A 6,087-nucleotide genomic window follows, 5' to 3' on the forward strand; every position below is an offset into this window, starting at 1 on the left:
TTGCCATCGCTGCCTCATATCAAGCCAAAGATTTAGGCCCAATGACTAAGACGGCCTCAGAGGCCACAGATTGGCAACCATCGCCGTTTCCTGGTGTGGAGTGGTCTCCTTTGACATGCATTTTTCAGATTGCGTTCGCATCTATTGCTGTATCTACGTTCCAACATTGTATAGTTTCCCGAACACACGGTTGCGAACGAGAGGATCACGAATGTGCAGCTCAAATGCCCAGACCATTCCCTTCTATCTGGATGTTTCTGAGAAAGCAGATTCTGTTTCCGATGTGCTTTTTCAGAAAAAGGGGGGAGAGAGACACATTTTGTTGTACACTTCCATTTTGTTGGAACCCATTGAGAAAAGGCACCCATCATGCACTCAGTACGCCGCAGGACTTGCAAAGATCATTTTAAAAACATCACACATAGTGCTGAGACATCCACTGACCATTCTAACATCACACAGCACAGTGGCGTATGTTACTGGGAAGTCTTTCACGCTGACATCCGTACGACAGAACCGAATTGAACAGATGATCACACAGGCCAACATCACATACACTCATGAGGGAGTGAATGCTGCCAAAGGAATGGGGGAGGGCTCTCCACATTGCTGTGAGAAAAGAGTAGCTACAGAAATAAAAGCTTCAGAAAAATTAGAGTCAGAAGTTTTAAAAGATCCCGAACTGACATTATTCACAGATGGCTGTTGCTACAAACACCCTGAAGAAGGTCTGTGGCAGTCCACTGAGGGTCTGCCCATCCCCCAGCCAAGTTACTGAGAGACTTGATTTCAGAAGCACATGGACCAGGACATGTTGCTCAGAAAGAAGTTAAGCGACTTCTTTCATCGTGGTGGCATCCATTCATGACAGAGACTATACAAGACCCAAATATAAGACCCACAGTGTGAGTGGGCAGCGGCAAACAAAGAATACCAAAACTTCCTGGACAGGAAGTAGTAATGGATTATACTGACATGTTGGAAAGTGTGGGGGGGGCAACGTTACTTGCTGGTGCTGGTGGATGCATACACCGGCTGGCCTGAAGCGTACCCTTGTCGCCGGGAGGATGCGTCCTCGGTTATTAAAGCACTGGTGAACCACTACATTCCAACACACGGGTTTCCTAGGAAGATACGATCCGATAATGGGACCCATTTTAAGAACAAAGATCTCCAACTGGTGGAGCAATTGTTGGGCTTGAAACACCGATTTGGGTCCGTGTACCATCCTCAGTCGCAGGGAAAGGTAGAGAGAATGAACAGAACTTTGAAATCAAAGCTGGGAAAGATATGCAGGGATAGAAAGCTGACCTGGGTGGCGGCACTGCCGATAGCCCTCATGTCAGTGCGCATGTCGGTTAACTCATCCACTGGTTACACCCCGTTTGAGTTACACACAGGTACTCCATTTCCAGGACCAGGGCAGCCATGCTTGGAGGAAGTGAGTATGAAACACCTCACACACAAAGAATATTATGCATTGGTCAACTGTATGCGTTCCAGATTTGACAGACAAACCAAGAGCCCGCCGGAGGAGACAGAACTGATACCGGAGACCGCCCCGACCCCTTACGTCCTCCTCAAGGTGCTCAAGCGGAAGTGGACGGAGCCACGGTGGACGGGACCGTTCGAGGTCACCGAGAGGACCTCGCACGCCGTGCGGCTCAAAGGAAAAGGAGAAGTGTGGTACCACCTCTCCCAGTGTGCTCCAGCGCCGGCCGGAATGTGGAGCCAAAATGTCCCGTAGCTAAATTAAGACGGTGGGAATAAGTTCATATCGTGTAGTTTGTTCATTTGTCTGTTTGTAAAGTGAGCTGAGAAGCTACATGCAGCAGGCATGTTCAAGGTTAGCCTGGTTAGCATGGTTCAGTGAACAGCGCCGCCATTTTGTGTGGTTCAGATGATTAATCTGTATTTAGGTGCTAGTTCTATTCAAACAATTGATTCTGTGATTGAATATGTATGATTAAAATATCTGTATGTGTATGGCACTGTTGCACAACAGGCCAGGTTTTTATAGTGAGATGATCGCTTGGTGTTTATACACCGGAAGCCGGGAAACGAAGATGGCGAGCCACCCATAGAAGAGAAATTGAGTTGGACGGCATTGCTTCTGCCAGACGAAACTACACTCCTTGGATAAGGACAGACTGATTCATACACCTGAGTCGTGGTAGGACTGGGACTTTCAATATTTTGCTGCAACACGCAGTGGAATTAATTTGGAGAGCAAAAGACTTTGCAAAAGGACTATTTACTTGTGAAATTGCATTAATGATCATATACTGTATGTCATTGTGTGAGAGTTTTGGATTTTGTTTCTATATTGAGTTGTTTGTTATTTTCCATTGATTTTGTGCCAAACCGGCAATGCAAATGGGATTGTCTTACTGTAAAGTCTGAACTTAATTTACTAGTTAAGTAAATTAATGAAAAGTTAGGACTAAATGGTTAAATATATCCAAATATGATAGAATGAGAACTTAGAACTGAGTCAACTAAAAGAGACAAGATAAACTAAATAACCACTTAAAGGACTTAAAGTAGGATTATTTATCTTGATCTCAAATAGGTTTAAATCAAACCAAAGTTAGATAAAACGGAGACATATTTATTTTCTGAGGTTTTGGTATTTATTTTGGATGTTTTCAAGGGATTTAATTGCACAATTCCACTGTCTTTATCTGTGAGGTAACGTGATATGGTGCAGATGTGTATGTTTTTATTTTCTACATAAATCAATCAGCCGTTCAAACATAACTCCTTGGTCTGTGGTCTGTTACTTCTGATTTTAACTAGTTTTAAACTGCTCCTCCGAACCTAGTATCTGGTCCTAGCTTTCTGCAAATACAGTAAAGTGTTACATGCATCTCATTACCAGCGTTCAAAATGCCACAAAGGTCAACGGCAACCAAAACGTGTGTGTGTGTGTGTGTGTGTGTGTGTGTGTGTGTGTGTGTGTGTGTGTGTGTGTGTGTGTGTGTGTGTGTGTGTGTGTGTGTGTGTGTGTGTGTGTGTGTGTGTGTGTGTGTGTGCATGGCTATATTCTCTCGTTCTCTCTGGCAGAAACCTGACTGTTTTTCTTCTTCTGCGGAACAAAGACGACAGTGACCGGCCAGCCCACGACATTTGTTTGCAGCTGCACACAAACACACACTGATGATGAGGATGATGAAGGAGCACAGCACGACCCAGCCGACCAGAACCACAGAACCCAGAAGCATCGACATTTTCAACAAAACGTAGTAAAAGCTTCTTTTTTAATTCCTTAATGTCCAATGACCTCAACAATATAATATTTAAAAAGACTCTGAACAACTTTTTATGTGTAAAAGATGGATTTATTGTTGTTGTTTTGTTGTTGTTTAGAATGATTGCAGCCTCCTCCTACGAACCCCGAGTGTGTGTGCCTATGGCGTCCTCGTCTTCTTACTGAGCTAAAAGACTGAGTCTGTTCCTAAAACAACACAGCCTTCATCTGCACTGTGTGTGTGTGTGTGTGTGTGTGTGTGTGTGTGTGTGTGTGTGTGTGCTTGTGTTTTGGTTAGCAAAACAACTCTGCATCCATTTACAAAGCTCCCCTTCAAAGCTACGCTTCTCTCTCTCTCTCCATCTCTCTCTCCATCACTCTCTGTCTCATAGGAACAGAGTGATTTTTTCAATTATTCACAATTTAGAAACAGTTAATACTTTTAATACTATGAAGTTATTACTTACATTTTAGGGTAAAGATGGTAGCCTAGGTAAGTAATTTAGAAGCTACCGCCCTCTAGTGATAACAACAGGAAGCTGCAACAACATTCAACTGTTAAACTGGTATTTTATTGAATCAGTAATTAGACATCTGTGTGTTGTCTACTGTCACAGTAAACAACACACAGACTCACAACGGCTCAAGTATGTTGTCTACGATCATCATCATACGATCACTGTAGACAGCATACAGAGTCACAAAGGTGGGGCTGGACTATGTATGTTGTCTACGATCACCGTAGACAACATACATAGTCACAAAGGTGGGGCTGGACTATGTATGTAGTCTACGATCACCGTAGACTACATACAGAGTCACAAAGGTGGGGCTGGACTATGTATGTTGTCTACGATCACCGTAGACAACATACATAGTCACAAAGGTGGGGCTGGACTATGTATGTAGTCTACGATCACCGTAGACTACATACAGAGTCACAAAGGTGGGGCTGGACTATGTATGTAGTCTACGATTACCGCAGACAACATACAGAGTCACAAAGGTGGGGCTGGACTATGTATGTAGTCTACGATCACCGCAGACAACATACAGAGTCACAAAGGTGGGGCTGGACTATGTATGTAGTCTACGATCACCGCAGACAACATACAGAGTCACAAAGGTGGGGCTGGACTATGTATGTAGTCTACGATCACCGCAGACAACATACAGAGTCACAAAGGTGGGGCTGGACTATGTATGTAGTCTACGATCACCGCAGACAACATACAGAGTCACAAAGGTGGGGCTGGACTATGTATGTAGTCTACGATCACCATAGACAGCATACAGAGTCCAGCCCCACCTTTGTGAGTCTGTATGTTGTCTACGATCACCGCAGACAACATACAGAGTCACAAAGGTGGGGCTGGAGTCTGTATATTGTCTACGATCACCATAGACAGCATACAGAGTCCAGCCCCACCTTTGTGAGTCTGTATGTTGTCTACGATCACCGCAGACAACATACAGAGTCACAAAGGTGGGGCTGGAGTCTGTATATTGTCTACGATCACCATAGACAGCATACAGAGTCCAGCCCCACCTTTGTGAGTCTGTATGTTGTCTACGATCACCATAGACAGCATACAGAGTCCAGCCCCACCTTTGTGAGTCTGTATGTAGTCTACGATCACCGTAGACGGCATACAGAGTCCAGCCCCACCTTTGTGAGTCTGTATGTAGTCTACGATCACCGTAGACGGCATACAGAGTCCAGCCCCACCTTTGTGAGTCTGTATGTAGTCTACGATCACCGTAGACGGCATACAGAGTCCAGCCCCACCTTTGTGAGTCTGTATGTAGTCTACGATCACCATAGACAACATACAGCCAACCTTTCCTTCACCTACTGAACATCAACTCTGTTTGAACACATGCAGACGTTGCAGATGGCTCTGCCGACCGCCGAGAAGAATCTGCTGATGGCGTTGCCCTTTTTGGGTGGTGCCAGGAGGTGATCTTTGACATAGGAGGCAATGTAGTCCCCAAGTGCTGGGTCCCCTACTTTCATGGCATACAGCACCAAGTCTGTACTGCCCCACTTCTTACAAATTTTCTTCAAAAGGGTCTTGTTCACTTGTTTAAACGGTTGGGTGGGATCAAAATCGACACCCTGGACTTCGGACCACGTTCTTTCAAACAGAATCGTGACCATTTCCGCTTTGTCTCCATCACAGCAGTCCACTTTGGCTTTCTCGAATGCTCTTAAAACCAGCTTCTTCAGGAATGCCTGAACTGACTCTCTCTTTTTTTCTTGCTGTGCGGTTGTGTCCTTGCAAATTGATGAAACGGACTCTGTGTCCACTGTCCCAGATATTAAAGCAGGAATTGCTGGAGAGTCACTATCTTCAAAGTGACAGATATCCGTCAGAATTGGTATGTCAACTTTCTCACATATTGAAGCAGGAATTGTTGGAAATTCACTGTCATCAAAGCGGAGGACCGGCGAGAGAGTTGGTAGAACCGGCGAGGGAGTTGGTAGAACCGAGTCTCTGTCCATTGTCTCACATATTGAAGCAGGAATTGTTGGAAATTCAATGTCATCAAAGCGGAGGACCGGCGAGAGAGGTGGTAGAACCAGCGAGGGAGTTGGTAGAACCGGCGAGAGAGTTGGTAGAACCGGCAAGAGAGTTGGTAGAACCGGCGAGGGAATTGGTAGAACCGAGTCTCTGTGCATTATCTCACGTCTTGTAGCAGGAATTGTTGGTAATTCCCTGTCATCAAAGTGGAAGAGCGGTTGATTTAGTGTCTCTGACTCTGAATCCGGTTCAGTCTCTTCAAACGACTCAAAGGAGCAGTTAGAGTAGTTAGAGTACATGCTGGCCCTATCA

Source organism: Taurulus bubalis (assembly GCF_910589615.1).
Source record: "Taurulus bubalis genome assembly, chromosome: 20".
In the NCBI taxonomy this organism is placed as follows: Eukaryota; Metazoa; Chordata; class Actinopteri; order Perciformes; family Cottidae; genus Taurulus; species Taurulus bubalis.